General features: G+C 39.7%; 1 long non-coding RNA gene across 1 annotated transcript; it reads right to left on the bottom strand.

The window, feature by feature from the left end:
- Positions 1–822: 822 nt before the first annotated feature.
- LOC106566517 (uncharacterized) lies at positions 823–4,723 on the bottom strand. Its single transcript, XR_006758497.1, has 4 exons — positions 4,309–4,723; positions 2,160–2,327; positions 1,125–1,258; positions 823–931 (listed from the first exon to the last, which is right to left on the bottom strand). It is a non-coding gene; the product is annotated as an uncharacterized lncRNA (long non-coding RNA).
- Positions 4,724–23,033: the final 18,310 nt, after the last annotated feature.

The following is a 23,033-nucleotide window of genomic DNA, read 5'->3' as shown; positions in this document are numbered from 1 at the left end:
TCCTCAGTAAAAGGCACATGACAGCCCACACAGAGTTTGCCAAAAGGCACCTAAAGACTCCCAGACCATAAGAAACAAGATTCTCTGGTCTGATGAAACCAAGTTTGAACTCTTTGGCCTGAATGCCAAGTGTCACTTATGGAGGAAACCTGGCACCCTCCCTAAGGTGAAGCCATGGTGGTGGCAGCATCATGCTGGGGGGATGTTTTTCAGCAGCAGGGACTGGGAAACTAGTCAAGATCGAGGCAAAGATGAACGGAGCAAAGTACAGAGAGATCCTTGATGAAAACCTGCTCGGGAGCGCTCAGGACCTCAGACTGGGGCGAAGGTTCCCCTTCCAACAGGACAACGACCCTAAGCACACAGCCAAGACAACGCAGGAGTGGCTTTGGGTCAAGTCTCTGAAAGTCCTTGAGTGGCCCAGCCAGAGCCCAGACTTGAATCCGATCGAACATCTCTGGAGAGACCTGAAAATAGCTGTGCAGCAACGCTCCCCATACAACCTGACAGAGCTTGAGAGCATCTGCAGAGAAGAATGGGAGATACTCCCCAAATACAGGTGTGTCAAGTTTGTATCGTCATAGAACCACTGTCAAAAGTTTGGACACACCTACTCATTCCAGGGTTTCTCTTTATTTTGAAAATGTTTGACATTGTTGAATAATAGTGAAGACATCAAAACTGTGATATAACACATGAAATAGCACTATTGGTTAGAGCCTGTAAGTAAGCATTTCACTGTAAGGTCTACACCTGTTGTATTCGTCGCATGTGACAAATAAACTTTGATTTGATTTGTAATACAAAAAAAAGTGTTAAACAAATCAAAACATATTGTATATTTGAGATTCTTCAAAGTAGTCACCCTTCGCCTTGATGACAGCTTTGCACACTCTTGGCATTCTCTCAACCAGCTTCATGAGGTAGTCACCTGGAATGGATTTCAACAAAGTACAGAGCAACGGGTCTGAATACTTATGTAATTGGGATATTTCAGTTGTACATTTGCAAACATTTCTAAAAAACCTTTTTTTTCTTTTTTTCTTTGATCTTTTTCTGAATAAGGCTGTAACAAAATGTGGGAAAGGGGAAGGGGTCTATATATAATTTCCAAATGCACTGACCCAGCAGCAGTGGCTGTCCAGCAGCAGGATGTTCTCAGGCTTGATGTCACGGTGGACCAGACCATGCTCGTGGATGAACTCCAGGGCACTGGTGATCTGAAGGACACAGCGCTTCACAGCACACTCTTGGATACCTACCGGGGAGCAGAGGGGTGGTGTGTTGTTTGTGTTAATAACATAAAGCCTACACTACCCATAATGCAATGCGCACCCATGCAGTGGTTATGGATAGTGTGCCTTGCAGCATGGCTACACCATTTGTTCTGGGGTCATTGTACCTGTCTAACATGTGAATTAGAAGACTGTACAGTCCATATGGAATTTGTTTGACAACACATTGAGCTTATGGATACTCAAAGGAATAACATCGATAACATGCACATTTTAATTGTTTTCTTTAACCCTTTATAGGTCATAGATTTACTACATCAACATGAAACAATGAGTTAAGTTTACTCTTTTACTTTCACTTGGATGACGGCAAAAAGGTGCCTCCCAATAACAAGCTCCTGGGCAACGCCGTAGTGCTCATTGGATTGGAAGGCGATTCCGAAGAGACCCACAATACAGGAGTGGTGTTCCTGCAAATCCTCCATAGTTTCTATTTACATTTTCATAACAACTTTCCAAGTGTGACCACTGACCATATGAGGTTTTTGAGCAGAAAACACTGTCCAGTTAGAAGACAGAATACATTGTATTAGTGTCTATAAAGGTTTATCTGGACAGTTTGTATTTTTGTAACAACTTGGCAAAATGTTATGACCATAGTCAATGTTTTGACCACTGTAGACAACTGTAGAAAACACTGTAGAAAACACTGTAGATATGGCAGACGGTATAAATTATATTAGCAGATTTTTTTGCCAGAATTGGCAGTAGTCTACACTAGGAAGCCAATTCTAAGGATACTTTGATATGAAAACTTTCAACCACTTTCAAGCTACGTGAAATAAATGAACCTTTCATTGTGTCATTGAACCAAAGAAAAGCTAATAGTATTTCAACCTATTAAACTATGAGTAGACTACTTACCCCTGCAGCGATGGGTGACCAGCAACACCTTGTCATACTCCCCCCGGACCATTTCCTTGATGATGTTGAAGTGCTCTTTAATCTCTAGGTGGCTCAGGCTCTGCGCCGTCAGCTCGATCAGCTCATCAAGGCCCAGCTCAATCAACTCTCTCTTTCTGTCTCTCAAATCTGACAATCAGAGAGCAATTGGGTTAATGATTGCTATGGTCCAATCAATGCCTCTGTACAATTCACAACAAACAAGTATTGATGTAAACACACTACAGATGTAGGATCTTAATTTGAGCTGGTTTGCTACAGCAGGAAAAGAATACTGCAGTAACAGGAAATGTAAATTATTATATTATAATTAATGGACGTTTTTGTAGGGGTTGATACCTTTTTCGTAAGGGAAAATCATGTCTGAAATTTCTAATTAGAAACTACAAACTTTAGAAGCCTTTTTAAACCTCAAATACACTTCAAATTGGACATTTCCTGCATTGTAGGAAAGTTCTCCTGCATCAGGGTGATGAGATTCTACATCTGTAGATATTCCCAGTTTATACCAAGACAACAGAGCTCATTTTTGAGTATTTAAAAAAAAAGATTTTTACAAATGTATTTATCAAGCCAATCCTAATAATTGATTGACAGTCAATAAGGGGTGAACCACAATGACAATCTCCAGAAAAGAGAGGAATCCATAGCCAGTCTTACTACTGTAGATGTATGTCCCTCTACCTCTGTGACACCTTTCAGCTGAGCGGAGCTGGCCACCCAGTCTCTGTACAATGCTTACTCATGCACACTAATACAAAACCTACCATTTTACAGTATCACATGGTGTGAAGAACAATTATGGGATTAGATTAAATGTTGTGTAGACTTGTTGCAGGTGTTCAGAATTATCAGTGGATTATTTGTATGACAGGGTGGATTACTCCGAACATGTATTTCTGTATGGCCTGGTGATCTTATACGTGACAGCCTAAATACTTCTCAAAGATTTGTATGTTTTGTGAAGGCTGAGGTAAAATAAACGAGCAAATAATCACACTGACTGCTGAAACTCAGCAACAGTGATTCATAACAAACCTAATCAGGAAATTATTTTCCCCATTATACGGTACTGTGAAAGAACATGTCACTGTAATTGTAGCAGTATACTGTAATTGTAGCAGTATACTGTAATTGTAGCAGTATACTGTCATTGTAGCAGTATACTGTAAATGCCTCATTAAAATGTAGACAATAAAGAGACATTCAATTAATTCAACAACAATTTATTATAATTGCCTATGTAAATAATGTAAACTACTACAGTACAAATATCCAATTCTGTTGGACTTAAAATGAGTTACCCCAAATTAGTTATTTTGAATTATTGTATAATAAAATGTTCTGAAAAGGATGCATACTGTATGTACAGTTTATTTCACAATTATCAATAAATATTAAAAAAAAAAATTGTGCTCCTACAAAATCATTTCCAATGTTATTTATTTAGGTTATTTCATAGATTTAATTTAATGCTTGAACCAAAAATATATAACATTAGAAATTATTTTGTAGGAACACTATTTTTTACATTTATTTCCAATCCTTAAAGTCCTAAACAAAAGGAAGCAATGTGTGTTTCACAATCACAATTGATAGTTTTTCACATTCAATATTGAAAAGTTCTATTTATAAATGTAGACTACTTTTAGTGTTTCTGTCATCATATCGTGTGTTATCATAAAAAATGACCCTGTTTTGCAATACCCAAGCCATGCCTGCAAGACGTATTAATGCACATTTTGTAGGCGTAGATATATAATTGGTGTCTAAGTACATATAAAATCTCATACCTATATAATATGCATAACAAAAACTATGGTTTCACAAATCTGCTATTTTTTCATTGCATTTGGCACTACATACTCAAGCATTAAAATTACATCAACCGAAATACTGTTTAGAAAACGGATTCATTGATGATTCATGGTTACCTGTCTTACCTTTTTAGTAGAGGATCCGATTGGCCTTGAACAACCAACATGCACACACGTTGCATCAAACACACAAACACAAACACCCATACACACAACCGGCATGTGACATGCATGTACAAATTAGTGTAGTAGCATAGCTAAGGTGAGCGACTGTCCCTCTGTCCTTCCCTCACCTTACTGCAGCTTTGCTGTGGATCAGAGAGCCGTGTGGCTGGCTGAGTGTCCCTCTGTCCTTCCCTCACCTTACTGCAGCTTTGCTGTGGATCAGAGAGCCGTGTGGCTGGCTGAGTGTCCCTCTGTCCTTCCCTCACCTTACTGCAGCTTTGCTGTGGATCAGAGAGCCGTGTGGCTGGCTGAGTGTCCCTCTGTCCTTCCCTCACCTTACTGCAGCTTTGCTGTGGATCAGAGAGCCATGTGGCTGGCTGAGTATCCCTCTGTCCTTCCCTCATCTTACTGCAGCTTTGCTGTGGATCAGAGAGCTGTGTGGCTGGCTGAGTGGACCAGGGTGAGAGGAGGGATACAGCTACTACAGAGACCACTTCTGAATGCCCCAGTATGGGCACACACACACACACACACACACACACACACACACACACACACACACACACACACACACACACACACACACACACACACACACACACACACACACACACACACACACACGTGCTAAATACACACCAATATAACTCCTCGTGGGAACCAAGGGTACATGTGCTCACACCACTATAACCTCTCAATGTGCTCCATGCTCACAGGACAGTAAAATGACACATTGGCAGGTGTGTTTAACAATACAATCATGCTTATCTTTAGTAAAGACTTGAGCACAGTGAAGAGAGTATACTGTATTAGCCCTGTATCAGTCTCAGTCACACACAGTGAAGAGAGTATACTGTATTAGCCCTGTATCAGTCTCAGTCACACACAGTGAAGAGAGTATACTGTATTAGCCCTGTATCAGTCTCAGTCACACACAGTGAAGAGAGTATACTGTATTAGCCCTGTATCAGTCTCAGTCACACACAGTGAAGAGAGTATACTGTATTAGCCCTGTATCAGTCTCAGTCACACACAGTGAAGAGAGTATACTGTATTAGCCCTGTATCAGTCTCAGTCACACACAGTGAAGAGAGTATACTGTGTTAGCCCTCTATCACTCTCCAGTCACAAATGTAATAGGATAAAAAGTTGTTGCCTGATATTGCTTTCAATAAGCAAACATTTATTTGTATAAAAGATTTGAGAGCAAAACAGGTGTGTAGGGCGGGCCCCTTTTCCGTTTTACAGTTGGCGCCGCAACCCCCCCACCCACACTTTCAACCACGTTGTATTTAAGTCCTCATTGCTCTGTAACCAAGCCGACGTAAGCACTCTGAGAATGTACTCATTGAACAGACCACATATGCTCGAACTGATGTTCTGACTAGATTACCTCACCACACGCAGTGTGGTTTAGCTGTCACTGCTGACATGAAGGAAACTGATAATAACTCAGCACGGAATCCTTTATCTTATTACAGGATCTAAAGCAGATCCAAAACCTCTATTTGTTAAACCATATATACTGGTGACACATCCAGCCTGTTGCAACCAGCTTTCTATTGGCTTTTGGGTCACCGCTGGGTCACCGCTGGTTGTCCTGGCTGAAATGGATCCAGGTCCTGTGCAACACGGGGCTTATCTGCAGAGCCCAAAGTGCCAGCAATGAATGTACTCAAACAGTGTATACGGAAAGTATTCAGACCCCTTCCCCTTTTCCACATTTTGTTACGTTACAGCCTAATTCTAAAATTAATGTTAAAAAAAAGTTTCCTCATCAATCTACACACAATACGCCACAATGACGAAGCGAAACTGGTTTTTGGAAATGTTTGCAAATGTATTAAAAATTAAATACAGAAATACCTTATTTACATAAGTATTCAGACCCTTTGCTATGAGACTTGAAATTGAGCTCAGGTGTATACTGTTACCATTGATCATCCTTGAGATGTTTCTACAACTTGATTGGAGTCCACCTGTTGTAAATTTAATTGTCTATATAAGATCCCTCAGTTGACACTGCATGTTAGAACAAAAACCAAGCCATGAGGTCAAAGGAATTCTCCTTAGAGCTGCGAAACAGGATTGTGTCAAGGCACAGATCTGGGGAAGGGTACAAAAAACATTTCTGCAGGTCCCCAAGAACACAGTGGCCTCCATCACTCTTAAATGGAAGATGTTTAGAACCACCAAGACTCTTCCTAGAGCTGGCCGCCCTGCCAAAATGAGCAATCGGGGGAGAAGGGCATTAGTCAGGGAGGTGACCAAGAACCTGATGGTCACTCTGACAGAGCTCCAGAGTTCCTCTGTGGAGATGGGAGAACCTTCCAGAAGGACAACCATCTCTGCAGCACTCCACCAATCAGGCCTTTATGGTAGAGTGGCCAGACGGAAGTCACTCCTCAGTAAAAGACACATGACAGCCCGCTTGGACTCAGTCCATGAGAAACAAGATTCTCTGCTCTGATGAAACCAAGATTGAACTCTTTGGCCTGAATGCCAAACATCACCACTGGAGGAAACCTGGCACCATCCCTACGGTGAAGCCATGGTGGTGGCAGCATCATGCTGTGGGGATGTTTTTCAGTGGCAGGGACTGGGAGACTATTCAGTATTGAGGGAAAGATGAACGGAGCAAAGACAAGAGAGATCTCTGATGAAAACCTGGTCCATAGCGCTCAGGACCTCAGACTGGGGCAAAGGTTCACCTTCCAACAGGACAATGACCCTAAGCACACAGCCAAGACAACACAGGAGTGGCTTTTGGACAAGTCTCTGAATGTCCTTGAGTGGCTCAGCCACAGCCCAGACATGAACCCGATCGAACATCTCTGGAGAGACCTGAAAATAGCTGTGCAGTAACACTCCCCATCCAACCTGACAGAGCTTGAGAAGATATGCAGAGAAGAATGGGAGAAACTCCCCAAATACAGGTGTGCCAAGCATCATACTGAAGAAGACTTGAGGCTCTTATCGCTGCTAAAGGTACTTCAACAAAGTTTTTTGCAAAATAATTCTAAAAACCTGTTTGTGCTTTGTCATTATGGGGTATTGTGTGTAGATTGATAAGGGGAAAAAACAATTTAATCGGTGGGTTCCCACGGTGGGAACCATACATGTGGAGATCATCCGTTCACCTACTCTGCGTCTCACAAAGACACGGCGGTTGGAACCAAAAATATCAAATTTGGACTCGTCAGACTAAAGGACAGATTTCCACCAGTCTAATGTCCACTGCTCTTGTTTCTTGGCCCAAGCAAGTCTCTTCTTCTTATTGGTGTCCTTTAGTAGTGGTTTCTTTGCAGCAATTCGACCATGAAGGCCTGATTGATGCAGTCTCCTCTGAACAGTTGATGTTGAGATGCGTCTGTTACTTGAACTCTGTGAAACATTTATTTGGGCTGCAATTTCTGAGGCTGGTAACCATGAAGGCCTGATTCATGCAGTCTCCTCTGAACAGTTGATGTTGAGATGCGTCTGTTACTTGAACTCTGTGAAACATTTATTTGGGCTGCAATTTCTGAGGCTGGTAACTCTAATGGACTTATCCTCTGCATCAGAGGTAACTCTGGGTCTTCCTTTCTTGTGGCGGTCCTCATGAGAGCCAGTTTCATCATCTTGATTATCTTTTACAACTGCACTTGAAGAATTTTCCGTATTGACTGACCTTCATGTCTTAAAGTAATGATGCACTGTCATTTCTCTTTGCTGATTTGAGCTGTTCTTACCATAATATGGACTCGGTCTTTTACCAAATAGAGCTATCTTCTGTATAACCCTACAACAGATTGGCTCAAACGCATTAAGAAGGAAAGAAATTCCACAAATTCACTTTTAACAAGGCACACCTGTTAATTGAAATGCATTCCAGGTGACTACCTCATGAAGCTGGTTGAGAGTGTGCAAAGCTGTCTTCAAGGCAAAGGGTAGCTACTTTGAAGAATCTCAAATATGTTTTGATTTGTTTAACAGTTTTCTGGTTACTACATGATTCCATATGTGCTATTTCACGCACGCACGCACGCACGCGCGCGCACACACACACACACACACACACACACACACACACACACACACACACACACACACACACACACACACACACACACACACACACACACACACACACAGAATATTTGCTTCGAGGCAATGTCAGACTGACAACGTCAGATGGGAGGTAAAATGCTGCCATCTAGTGAAACTAACCTTTCTCTGAATTGTTGATCTCCACAGCACCAACTGAAGACATATTACTTTATTTTGGAGCAAAACATATGAATGTAAATGTCGCTCAAAGCCTCTGCTAACTATCTGACCATATCCAGAATGTTAAATGTTCTCAATGAAGGTCTTGATGAATGTAATTCAATAGTTGGATAACCATGTTAAACCTCTTTTCGAGGCCCTTGATTTAACCTGTTCCTGACTTGAAGTATGCAGTGATATGATTCCCATGGGAGCCGTTGATGTGCTTTTCTTACATTGACTAATGTGTTGAATACTGCATTGAATCACAACAGAAATTTGATACAGCAAACAAGATGCTTCATCTGCTGTAGGCCTTTAAGTCCACACAGCATTACGCATTAAGATCTGTGACGGTATGGACACTTTTAAAGGGATTATCATCTCTCCCTGTGAAAAGGGGTAAACATAACTTGATCATAAGATTGTTCACAGGTACATTTTTCTACTTAACAAACCCCTTTCACATGACAGGTGTGTGGGCAGGCTATTTACCCAACCTGGCCGTTCCAATTCGTAACAAAGCATTTGAATTGGAGAACATAACATATCATGTTAAATGGAGGTACACAAATGTAAATTAACTAGCGTATTTTACATCAACCTCTGAATTCAAGTTGATTTATCAATACAGGATTTTCTGATTCTTTTTGTTTTGAGTGGAAATTGGAGCTGATGACCTATGTCTGACCTGTACCAACAATATAAATTCCTATCTGTCACGTGAACTGATTGAGATGGGGGTTGCTTCTCTTGAGAATAAAGTGACGTTTTACGAGCTCCTGTATGCAGCTTTTGTCTTGTCTAGTCCTCATTTTCTTTATAGTTGTTGTTCCATTCTCCGACCCATCAACACAGTTGGATAAGCCTACTAGCGTATCATAGGGATCAATGTCCAAGTCCAAATTCATCATACAGTGGTTCATTCCTTCTCAGTTTTGGTTAATGAATCAATTGATATGCGTTGGATAAAACAGCTAGACTACTTACCTTTGATCAAATTAGATTATTAGGCATTGAGCATCGTTTCCACTATCTATCAACTATTAGCTTACCTGCTTATGTCAAGATTCCATGCTCTGAATTGATTTAGCGCTAAGCATTATATATTTTTTTAAGTCAGTCATTTCACTTCTACTTGAGTTGGATATTTTCAGTACTTTTTCCACCCCTTGGTGATGGAGTTTGTGAGGGAATGAGTGTCAAAGTAAGGGAAAGAGTTGGTGAATAGGAAACAGAGTTACCTAGTCAGTTATACAACTGAATGCCTTCAACTGAAATGGGTCTTTCGCATTTAATCCAACCCCTCTGAATTAGAGAGATGCGGGGGGTTGCATTAATCCACATCTACGCCTTCAGCGCCCGGGGAACCATGATTTAACTGCCTTGCTCAAGGGCTGAACGACAGATTTTTGACCCTGTCGGCTCTGGGATCTGATCCAGCAACCTTTCAGTTACAGGCCCAACGCTCTAACCACTAACCAGTCCTATGGACAAGTAAAAGTAAAAGAGGGGTGAATGAAGGCTAAGAAAGAATTAGACATGTTTATTTCTGGAGTCAGAAGTACAGTATATTGAATTTCTGGCAGCTTTATTGTTTATTAACTTTATTTTGTATTGCTTTTTAATTCATCAATACGTTTTAATTGCTTTGAATGTTCAATTTATATTCAAATGTTAATAGTATATTTTTGACAAAAAAATGTGTTTTTTACATACAGATGTGCCTTGTTGCAACATTACGTAAGTGAACTTAGTTCGTACTGTACATTCATTTCTCTCTTCTTTTTTTAAATTTAATGCATGGAAAAGATCATGTTTAACAATGTTCCGTTAACCTTAGGGAAATGAGCTAATTATCAAGGTCAGTAGTTTTAATAGTAGTTTTACACCAGTCATTTTAAATGTCATTAAAGTAAATGTACTCCTACTTGAGTAGGATATTTCAATACTTTCCACCCCTGTAGTAGGCTTATGTGTTTCTTTTTTTGTTATAGGCAATCACACAAAAAAAATGAGGGATCCTCAAGGGTTCTTTGGGAAGGGTGATGGTTCTATGTGGAACCATAATGACTCAAAGAACCCTTTGAGCTCTTCAATGGTTCTTTACATTTCACAAAAGGGTTTCTTGCTCTTTTGCTGATAATTAAAATGTAGTTGAATATTTTGGGCCGTGGTTTGCTCACAGCTCTTTTTGTCCAACCATGAGTGAGTGTCATTCAGTCTACATAACGGGTTGTGTTATGTCATTACATATTAGAGTGCCTTCAGAAAGTATTCACACCCATTTACTTTTTCCACATTTTGTTGTGTTTCAGCCTGAATTTAAAATGTATTAAAATAAAAAATAAAATGTGAAAAGGTAAAATGTCTTGAGTGAATAAGAATTCAACCCCGTTGTTATGGCAACGCCTAAATAAGTTCAGGAGTAAAAATTGTTTTAGCAAGTCACATAATGAGTTGCATGGACTCACTCTGTGTGCAATACTAGTGTTTAACATTATTTTGAATGACTACCTCATCTCTGTACCACACACATACAATTATTTGTAAGGTCCCTCAGTCGAGCAGTGAATTTCAAACAGATTCAACCAGAAAGACAAGGGAGGTTTTCCAATACATCGCAAAGAAGGGCATCTATTGGTAGATAGGCAAAAAAAAGCAGACATTGAATATCCCTTTGAGCATGGTGACGTTATTAATTACACTTTGGATGGTATATCAATACACCCAGTCACTAAAAAGATACAGGCGTCCTTCCTAACTCAGTTGCTGGTGCGGAATGAAACCGCTCAGGGATTTCACCATGAGGCCAATGGTGACATTAAAACAATTGCTGAGTTTATTGGCTGTGATAGAAGAAAACTGAGGATGGATCAACAACATTGCAGTTACTTCACAATACTAACCTAATTGACAGAGTGAAAATAAGGAAACTTGTACAGAATAAAAGGCACAAAAGTAATACTGACACATTTTTGTTTTTTTGTCCTGAATCCAAACTGTTATGTTTGGGCCAAATCCAATGCAGCATATTACTGAGTGCCACTCTCCATATTTTCAAGCAAAGTGGTGGCTGCATCGTGTTATGGGTATGTTTGTAATCGTTAAGGACTGAGGAGTTTTTCAGGATAACAAATAAACGGAATGGAGCTAAGCACAGGCAACATCCTAGAGAAAACCTGCTTCAGTCTGCTTTCCACCAGACACTGGGAGATTTATTCACCTTTCAGCAGGACAATAACCCCAAATACATGGTCAAATCTACACTGGAGTTTCTTAGCAAGAAGACAGTAAATGTTCCTGGGCAGCCAAGTTACAGTTTTGACTTAAATCTACTTGAAAATCTTTGGCAAGACCTAAAAATGGTTGTCTAGCAAAGATCAACAACCAATTTGACAGAGCTTGAAGAATTAAACAAATAATAATGAGCAAGTGTTGAACAATCCAGTTGTGGAAAGCTATTAGAGATTTACCCAACTGCCAAAAGTGCTTCTACAAAGTATTGAATCAGGGTTGTGAATACTTACGTATGTAAATTCGATATTTCTGTATTTAATTTTCCATACATTTGCTAACATTTCTAAAAACAGTGTTTTCACTGTGTCATTATGGGGATTTTGTGTGTAGATGGGTGAATTAAAAAAAATATATATATTTTGAATTCAGGCTGTAACAACAAACTGTGGAATAAGTCAAGGGGTATGAATAGTTTGTGAATGCAATAAGAGGAACATCTATCCAACATATTAAGTTACATTTCTGAAATTCTCAAGATGTTTCATAATTTAAAATATATATAAAACGTTGATCATATTCACAGGAGTTAAAACCATATTTTCAGTTCGTATTTGGTAGACTGGGACAAAATGTTTAATAAACTGGGACACCATCATTATAGTCCTAATTGTACCAAAATGACAATTACATTTTTGGTGATTAGGAAACATCTAAGGATTTCAGAAATGCCTAATGTGTTGGGATAATATGTCGAATAGACGTCTGACGGGGTAACAGAAGACGGAAATGTAAAAAGTGTTCCACTTTTTCAGAATTAACTCAAATAACCGTACTAATAACAGTACTAATAACAGTACTAATAACAGTATTAATAACAGTATTAATAACAGTATTAATAACAGTATTAATAACAGTACTAATAACAGTATTATTAACAGTATTATTAACAGTACTAATAACAGTACTAATAACAATATTAATAACAGTACTAATAACAGTATTAATAACAGTATTAATAACAGTACTAATAACAGTACTAGTAACAGTACTAATAACAGTATTAATAACAGTATTAATAACGGTGCTAATAACAGTACTAATAACACTACTAATAACACTACTAATAACAGTACTAATAATAGTACTAATAGCAGTATTAATAACAGTACTAATAACAGTATTATTAACAGTACTAATAACACTACTAATAACACTACTAATAACCCTACTAATAACAGTATTATTAACAGTACTAATAACAGTACTAATAACAGTATTATTAACAGTACTAATAACAGTACTAATAACAGTACTAATAACAGTATTAATAACAGTACTAATAACAGTGCTAATGACAGTATTATTAACAGTACTAATAACAGTACTAATAACAGTATTAATAACAGTACTAATAACAGCACTAATAGCAGTATTAATAACAGTACTAATAACAGTATTATTAACAGTACTAATAACAGTACTAATAACAATATGAATAACAGTACTAATAACAGTATTAATAACAGTATTAATAACAGTACTAGTAACAGTACTAGTAACAGTACTAATAACAGTATTAATAACAGTATTAATAACGGTGCTAATAACAGTACTAATAACAGTATTAGTAACAGTACTAATAACAGTACTAATAACAGTATTATTAACAGTACTAATAATAGTACTAATAGCAGTATTAATAACAGTACTAATAACAGTATTATTAACAGTACTAATAACACTACTAATAACACTAGTAATAACCCTACTAATAACAGTATTATTAACAGTACTAATAACAGTACTAATAACACTACTAATAACAGTATTATTAACAGTACTAATAACAGTACTAATACCAGTACTAATAACACTGCTAATAACACTACTAATACCAGTACTAATAACACTACTAATAACACTACTAATAACACTACTAATAACAGTATTATTAACAGTACTAATAACAGTACTAATAACAGTACTAATAACAGTACTAATAGCAGTATTAATAACAGTACTAATAACAGTATTATTAACAGTACTAATAACAGTACTAATAACACTACTAATAACAGTATTATTAACAGTACTACTAACACTACTAATAACACTACTAATAACAGTACTACACGAAAAAAAGAACAGGACATACAGTAGTACTTCAAGAACCAGAGCCCCCCCAAACCTGAGTACAGGGGGTCCCGAATGTAAACTGGATCTCTTTCCTCAATTGGAAAAGCATATAAGACTGTCCCACTTTAGTTACTTCAAGTTGTCCTACTTGTCCCACTCTTTCCGAATTCACCCTATGACTATGGTCAGTAACGGTGTCTTGTGAAAGACTCCCGTACGGCCTAGTGCCATTTGAGAAAGGTTGTCTAAATCAGTCAGTGGTTCTTACTTCTCTCCCCAGGGACCCCCAGCTGTTCCAGAGGTATCTCTCTTGATTCAACTTGTCAATTAACACAATAATAACACCTATGGAATTTTCACTATATAATATGACTGACCAGAATACAAATCCCTGTACACTATAAAAGGAAAAGGTTCCTGGAGTATCCTTTAGGAGTTCTTCAAATTAAACCTATGGGGGAACACCTACAAAGAACCCCTTTTAATTTATCCTCAAATAACCTTTTGAAGAACCTTTTGAAGATCCTTTTGGAGAACCTTTTGGAGAACCTTTTGAAGAACCTTTTGGAGAACCTTTTGGAGAACCTTTTGGAGAACCTTTTGGAGAACCTTTTGGAGAACCTTTTGAAGAACCTTTTGGGGTAAATGTTTTAACTACCCTCCCCTATTATTATTAATAATAATATGCATAACAATAACAACAATAACACAACATTTTAGTTCTCAGTGTTTATTGTGATTTTATTAGAAAAGCAGAGTTCTAAAATCCCAATATGAGGTAAACTCCCAGCAGAGCCCCAAGTCCAATGGGTTTATCCTCTGTCCTGTTGATGTTAATGTGTTGTTGTTCTCTGTATCCTCTGTCCTGTTGATGTTAATGTGTTGTTGTTCTCCGTATCCACAGCCAGAATGATTTTACAGTGCATGGTGATCTAACAGGTTTCTTGTTATATTCATCAGAAGTGTAGGTAGGGTGATGTCTGTGAATAAAAAATACAGATGATCAACAAAACATGCACTCAACAATATTCATACCTTGGTTTTTGTGGTAAAAATGAATGAAAAAAACTGTATTATGGACATACCTGGTCCATAATGTAGAGGACTATGGGATTTTCATTGAAGAGGTAAGGGAGGAGGATGGTTCATGTGATCTGCATAACACCATTACCTACTGACATACCTTTTTATGCCTCCTCATATACCTACAGACACAAAAGTGTGCAGTTCAGTCATCCCAATACAGCTAGCCTTTAACATATTATTATAGCCTACAGTACATAGTCTTACCTCTTTGTTGAATGATATCCATTGAATTGTGTCCACTTGCACAAATATGAATAGATAGATAGTGTCATCAGAAAACAAAATCAATTTAGATCATACAAGGGACAAACCTTAAATTGAGGAGATCTTTACATTTTTCAGTTAAGTGCCTGCACCTGCTATCCTTTCAAATTCAAATCCAAATGTTTCAGTTGGGCAGTTAGGTTCCTGCAAGAGCCCCACCAACTAAGGAGGTTCCTCGATGAACCCCACCTCCTATGGGGTTCTTGGAAGAACATTTTGGGGGCAATTTTCATCGTCAAGAGCCCTAAGATTCTTCAAAGAACTTTGAGGATCTTGGAAGAACCCTTGTTGATCCCCTAATACAGTGGGGCAAAAAAGTATTTAGTCAGCCACCAATTGTGCAAGTTCTCCCACTTAAAAAGATGAGAGAGGTCTGTAATTTTCATCATAGGTACACTTCAACTATGACAGACAAAATGCGAAAAACATTTCCAGAAAATCACATTGTAGGATTTTTAATGAATTTATTTGCAAATTATGGTGGAAAATAAGTATTTGGTCAATAACAAAAGTTTCTCAATACTTTGTTATATACCCTTTGTTGGCAATGACACAGGTCAAACGTTTTCTGTAAGTCTTCACAAGGTTTTCACACACTGTTGCTGGTATTTTGGCCCATTCCTTCATGCAGATCTCCTCTAGAGCAGTGATGTTTTGGGGCTGTCACTGGGCAACACGGACTTTCAACTCCCTCCAAAGATTTTCTATGGGGTTGAGATCTGGAGACTGGCTAGGCCACTCCAGGACCTTGAAATGCTTCTTACGAAGCCACTCCTTCGTTGCCCGGGCGGTGTGTTTGGGATCATTGTCATGCTGAAAGACCCAGCCACGTTTCATCTTCAATGCCCTTGCTGATGGAAGGAGGTTTTCACTCAAAATCTCACGATACATGGCCCCATTCATTCTTTCCTTTACACGGATCAGTCGTCCTGGTCCCTTTGCAGAAAAACAGCCCCAAAGCATGATGTTTCCACCCCCATGCTTCACAGTAGGTATGGTGTTCTTTGGATGCAACTCAGCATTCTTTGTCCTCCAAACACGACGAGTTGAGTTTTTACCAAAAAGTTATATTTTGGTTTCATCTGACCATATGACATTCTCCCAATCCTCTTCTGGATCATCCAAATGCTCTCTAGCAAACTTCAGACGGGCCTGGACATGTACTGGCTTAAGCAGGGGGACACGTCTGGCACTGCAGGATTTGAGTCCCTGGCGGCGTAGTGTGTTACTGATGGTAGGCTTTGTTACTTTGGTCCCAGCTCTCTGCAGGTCATTCACTAGGTCCCCCCGTGTGGTTCTGGGATTTTTGCTCACCGTTCTTGTGATCATTTTGACCCCACGGGGTGAGATCTTGCGTGGAGCCCCAGATCGAGGGAGATTATCAATGGTCTTGTATGTCTTCCATTTCCTAATAATTGCTCCCACAGTTGATTTCTTCAAACCAAGCTGCTTACCTATTGCAGATTCAATCTTCCCAGCTTGGTGCAGGTCTACAATTTTGTTTCTTGTGTCCTTTGACAGCTCTTTGGTCTTGGCCATAGTGGAGTTTGGAGTGTGACTGTTTGAGGTTGTGGACAGGTGTCTTTTATACTGATAACAAGTTCAAACAGGTGCCATTAATACAGGTAACGAGTGGAGGACAGAGGAGCCTCTTAAAGAAGAAGTTACAGGTCTGTGAGAGCCAGAAATCTTGCTTGTTTGTAGGTGACCAAATACATATTTTCCACCACAATTTGCAAATAAATTCATTAAAATCCTACAATGTGATTTTCTGGATTTTTTTCTCTCATTTTGTCTGTCATAGTTGACGTGTACCTGTGATGAAAATTACAGGCCTCCCTCATCTTTTTAAGTGGGAGAACTTGCACAATTGGTGGCTGACTAAATACTTTTTTGCCCCACTGTAAATATTATTTATAGAACCATTCTCCATAAATGTTCTATAAAGAACCATACAAAAGGGTTCTATATAGCTCCCAAAAGGGTAGTAACCATAACGGAACCCTTTCTTGGTGCTGTATAAAACCTTTTTAAATAGTTGTTTATTGGAGAGTTTCCCAAACTCGGTCCTGGGGCCCCCCTGGGTGCATGTTTTGTTTTTTGCCTTAGCACTACACAGCTAATTCAAATAATCTAAGCTTGACGATGAGTTGGTTATTTGAATCAGCTGTATAGTGCCCGGGCAAAAACCAAAACGTGCACCCGGTGGGGGGGTGGGGTTGGTAAAAGGAGGATAAAAGGTAAAGACTGAGTCCCTAAATGTGTCCTCTGACGTGAGGATAAAAGGTAAAGACTGAGTCCCTAAATGTGTCCTCTGACATGAGGATAAAAGGTAAAGACTGAGTCCCTAAATGTGTCCTCTGACATGAGGATAAAAGGTAAAGACTGAGTCCCTTAATGTGTCCACTGACGTGAGGATAAAAGGTAAAGACTGAGTCCCTAAATGTGTCCTCTGACGTGAGGATAAAAGGTAAAGACTGAGTCCCTAAATGTGTCCTCTGACGTGAGGATAAAAGGTAAAGACTGAGTCCCTAAATGTGTCCTCTGACATGAGGATAAAAGGTAAAGACTGAGTCCCTAAATGTGTCCTCTGACATGAGGATAAAAGGTAAAGACTGAGTCCCTAAATGTGTCCTCTGACGTGAGGATAAAAGGTAAAGACTGAGTCCCTAAATGTGTCCTCTGACGTGAGGATAAAAGGTAAAGACTGAGTCCCTAAATGTGTCCTCTGACATGAGGATAAAAGGTAAAGACTGAGTCCCTAAATGTGTCCTCTGACGTGAGGATAAAAGGTAAAGACTGAGTCCCTAAATGTGTCCTCTGACGTGAGGATAAAAGGTAAAGACTGAGTCCCTAAATGTGTCCTCTGACGTGAGGATAAAAGGTAAAGACTGAGTCCCTAAATGTGTCCTCTGACATGAGGATAAAAGGTAAAGACTGAGTCCCTAAATGTGTCCACTGACGTGAGGATAAAAGGTAAAGACTGACGCTCTGTGTCCCACCTCACTGTCACACCTCCCTGACAATGACAGTCATTCAGTTTGTTGACACATGGACTGTGAAGTGACAGCTTTATGGGAGGCTCAGATCTGGCCAATGTCCCCTCACCACACTCATTTCTTATAGTGGACCTGTACTGACCTTCCTGTGTGTGTGTGTGTGTGTGTGTGTGTGTGTGTGTGTGTGTGTGTGTGTGTGTGTGTGTGTGTGTGTGTGTGTGTGTGTGTGTGTGTGTGTGTGTGTGTGTGTGTGTGTGTGTGTGTGTGTGTGTGTGTGTTAGTGTGTGCATTTTGGTGTGAGACATTGAAAAACAGGAAGAGGGTTGTCTTAACAAGAACGAGGAAGTCCTGGAGCCAGTTACTGGAAAGGGCCCGCCTGTTTTCTCATAGTCTCTTTTTTTTGTGTGGCTATTTTGTTATTCATAGTGCATTCATCAAACCAAAGACCAGCATACATTTCAGTAGTATTTCCTCTGTCAAACATTTGTGAGAACAAGAAAAAAAGTATTTGCCAAATGGTTTGTGAAAGTGTGGGGCTCTGTGGAATGTATAATGTAGCCAGTAGGGGGAACTAACAGATCATCCAACAACAAGAGTCACCAGAGTAGAGCCTGTAGTCAGGTCTAATTTGTTGCCCCCTTTACAAAATACAACCCATTAACGTAACATAATTGTCCTAATTTTAATCAAAACCATTTTAATAGCAGACTTATTGAGGATATGATATGATTCGATCCACTCTTTCTTTGTCTTGGTGTGTAGAGGGGACGTGGCTATTGGAAAACACCAGGGGCCTTATGAAACGCTTCTTATCACTCGTTCAGTGGCTACAGCGGTGACTGTTGTTTTAAAGGTCAGCAATGTGCTTCCTATCTAGCAATAGAACAGATCACATTCCTTTCTAGGAGCTCATGCTGACTATACATTTTGCCATGGGGCTTAATTGAACTATGACCTATAACGTTTGTAAACTCAGTATCTTTAACACTGATAACAGAAGGGGATACCTAGTCAGTTGTCCAACTGAAATGTGTCTCTGCATTCAACCCTCTGAATCAGAGAGGTGCGGGGGGTTGCCTTAATCCACGTCCACGGCTCCTGGGGAGCTGTTGTTGTGTGCCTTGCTCAAGGGCAGAACAGCAGATTTTCCCACCTTGCTGGCACAGGGATTCAAACCAGAAACCTTTCGGTTACTGGCCCAACACTCTTAACTGCTCTTAACCACTAGGCCACCATCTTGTTCTGCACTGAGAACTGGGGTATTTTGGAGACAGAAGTTCCTGCTCTGCTATAAAATACAATGTTAACTGTGGTCTTCTCCAAGTCAGTGGTCTCTTTAGATAGAAGTCTGTTCCACCATGCAATACTCTGAACTGGCAACTCATTTCTAATGTACCCCCATGGGCTAAATGACTAAAATCTAATGATAAAATAACAAATTCCATTTTAGGTACAAGGGGTTAGGGGAGTGGAAAATGATTGAAAAAGAAGGAAATGGTCAAAGAATTGGTTTGTTGAATTGATCCACTACAATGAGATAATGCAAAATATTCTGAGTTGTAAGCAAACCAGAGCAGCACTAGTAGGATTGGCTGTGTAGTAGCGTGCTTGAAAAGGCAGAGTTTTCTGTGACGTGTTTTGGAGAGCCAGACTCAGTCACAAGGGCGAGGCCAAAAATGCTTAAATTAGGTTGCTCCCCTCTGATGCCAGGCTGCAGCACGTTTCCAAGGTAACAGAGGAGTTTGGGCTTGAAGCCAGACCCTGCAGTGCAGAGTGCCACTGCATAGGAACCATCCTAAATATATCCACACACACACTCTACTTCAACGTAATACATACACACACACACACGCGCGCACACACACACAGACACACACACACACATACACACACATTACGTTGAGCATTCTTCTCATCTTGTGTGCCCCAGACATTAGACATTATATAATGATATAAAATAATGTAGTGGACACACAGTGATAGTGGTGAAGTCTCTGGTCTGTATAGTAAGTCATCATAATACATGTGACAGTGAAGGTCTGGGGTTGGGTGGGAGTGCGTGCATGCTTGCTGATGTCAGAGCTGGAGTCAGCGTGCCGTGGGGCTGTGTGAGTTCCTGTGTCTGACGTCAGACTAGCATCATTCATTTAATCTGGAATATGGACAGCCCAAAAGTGTTTTTAAAATGTAGCCTACAGTACTGGGTTAACCTGGTGCAGCGTAGAATAATTATACAATCAAAAACGTTAAGAATGTATCTTCTCTTCATTGTGAATGTGTAGTTAATTGAACACCCTTGTGCATTTCTGTTATGGGTTCTGTATGTACTATTATTTGGATAGATTATATATATAGATTATATATATATATATATATATCTAAAAAAATGTGCCTTTATTTAACTAGGAAGTCAGTTAAGAACAAATTCTTATTTACATGGAATAGTGCAGGGTTTTGACTTTAAACATCAATTAGGAGGTGTAAATTAAGGTATCGAGGGCCATGAATGTATATCAACTTCAGATGGTGTCATATTCAGATTCACAAAACGTTTTTCACCTTGTGAGTGAAGACCATAGCAGGGAAAGTCCACTGAGGATTAATGGTCCACACACTGTAGTTACTGGGACTGTCTCCAGGTTAGTCAGTCCACAGCATATCACAAGACATCCTTCTACTAATCTATTATGATTATACAAGCAACAATCCTAAAAATGTGTAATGTTAAGGATGATTTTCTATTCTGTCTGAATGTCAAAATGACCCTTTTCTGGAGAGGTTGTCTTTGTCCCTGAGCTTCTGGAAGTCTCCTCATGTCTGCAGCCATGCTCTGTAGAGGGGAGGAGCCACATGGTCGCCCCACGTGCAGGAGCCCCCTCTCCCCAGCCCAACATGTTTCTCCTCTGCTTGCTCTCTAAGGGTTTAAAAAAAGAACAGCTTTCAGATTCTGATGTCATTTGTGTTTTAGGACACCAACTGAACTTAATCGAACTGTATGTCGCTCTGAATAAGAAAGAGCGTCAGCTAAATGAAAAAAATTGAAATGTAAAAAAAATTGAATCTGCTGAGCTTACATTTACATTTAAGTCATTTAGCAGACGCTCTTATCCAGAGCGACTTCATGAAAGCTATGTACAAGAGCCTTTTTTCTAAAAGCTCCTTTTCAAAAAGCTTCTTCCCAAACTTAATGTTGTCAAGCGGATTAGTATGCTACAGTGCAAGGTTTTGTTTAATTCAAAGTGCCATTCCAATAGACAGACGGACAAAGGTCTCCAGTAGCCCTGTGCACTACAAGATACTCCATAACCTCATAGCCTTCACCACATGCTTCTAAATTCACTGGGACCCCAATTTCATCCTCTAGTCTACTTTTATGGGAACCCCACATCACCAGTAATGGGTAGTGACCGTATTCTCCCCAATGCGTGTGTATGTGGGGCCTGGTGTGGTCCCATGTCCAGAGAGACCATGAGAAGATGTGTGTAACCCAGCCCAGAAGCAACTCCACCTTTCATCTCTCAGAGCTGCCTGCCTGCCTGTCTGTCTGCCGGAATCCCAACCATGGAATGCTGCCGGCAGCATAGTTCCGCCCACCCATCAGGCATTCCAACAAGGCATTGTGGGTGGGATTCAACAGGGTCACAGCCAAGGAAGTGAACTGGGAAGTTTTCACAAGAAGCTTCTATTTACGACCTCTTTAAACCACTCAAAGTGGCCCTCGTCTGCAACTGTGCATTCATTTCGGCAAACAAAGTCTGTGACAGTCATTTGAAAGCTCATTAACAGAAGATACACAGGGCCCTTGTATGTGTGTTATGTTTGAATATTGCATCTACAGCTATACTACCGCCACTCTTCTACAAATCCAAATTATTATTGCTATCATGAGAACGAAATGTTGATACAATAAAAATACAAATATATTTTTTTATATATATATATATAATATTTACACAGAGCTTATGTAAGTAACAATAAACAGTACTTTAATAACAAAAAAACTAATGACCAAAATTTCATGACCAATAAATGAAATTCTGGATATTTATTGCTGGAGTGTAGAACAGGCTAGGTTACAGAGGAAGGCCTGCTGAGAGTGAAGATTGGTCGTTCTAACTCTCTGAAAGGAGTGGTGTGTGGCAGCAGTGGCTGCAGAAGATATCTGGGACCATTCTTCTCAGCAGGCTTTGTATTAGATCCAAGGCCAGCAAGTTCACAGAGACACAAAGACCCTGGAAAAAGGGAGGGAAAAGGCCTGGACAGGTTTTTTTCAAAGGCAATTCCAGCGTTTGGATTACCATCATGATTCACACATGCAGCAGGGAATTCAAAAGATGCAGAAATGGCTTTTGTTCCCCAGCTCTACTTTAGAAATCATTCCAGACATTCTTAATGCAACAAAGATGTCTCAAAAGAATGTGCAGTAGTACTGTTATGTTCCAGTAGTACTGTTCCAGTAGTACTGTTCCAGCAGTACTGTTCCAGCAGTACTGTTCCAGTAGTACTGTTCCAGTAGTACTGTTCCAGTAGTACTGTCCCAGTAGTACTGTTCCAGTAGTACTGTTCCAGTAGTACTGTTCTAATTGTTAATCTCAGGTAAGAGGCTGATGCACATGAGTTCATGTGTAATCCGACCCTCCTACAGTTCAGTGGGTATGGATCTATTCACCACGCTTTCCCACTCGCTGAGCTATACAGTTACATCAAAATAAAAAAAATCCCCTTTCACTACAGTATCAGTCCTGATCAAATAAAAATACACATCACGTTGACTAATGCTCCATTTCTTTTTCATCCAACAAGAGAGACCCTCTGGAAAGAGTTTGAATTATCATCTGACTTGGAATCATCAGTTTCTCTTATTGAATCTTCTCCGTTAG

This window comes from Salmo salar, chromosome ssa13 (genome assembly GCF_905237065.1).
Source record: "Salmo salar chromosome ssa13, Ssal_v3.1, whole genome shotgun sequence".
Classification (NCBI taxonomy): domain Eukaryota; kingdom Metazoa; phylum Chordata; class Actinopteri; order Salmoniformes; family Salmonidae; genus Salmo; species Salmo salar.
This window is presented reverse-complemented; position numbering and strand designations above follow the sequence as displayed.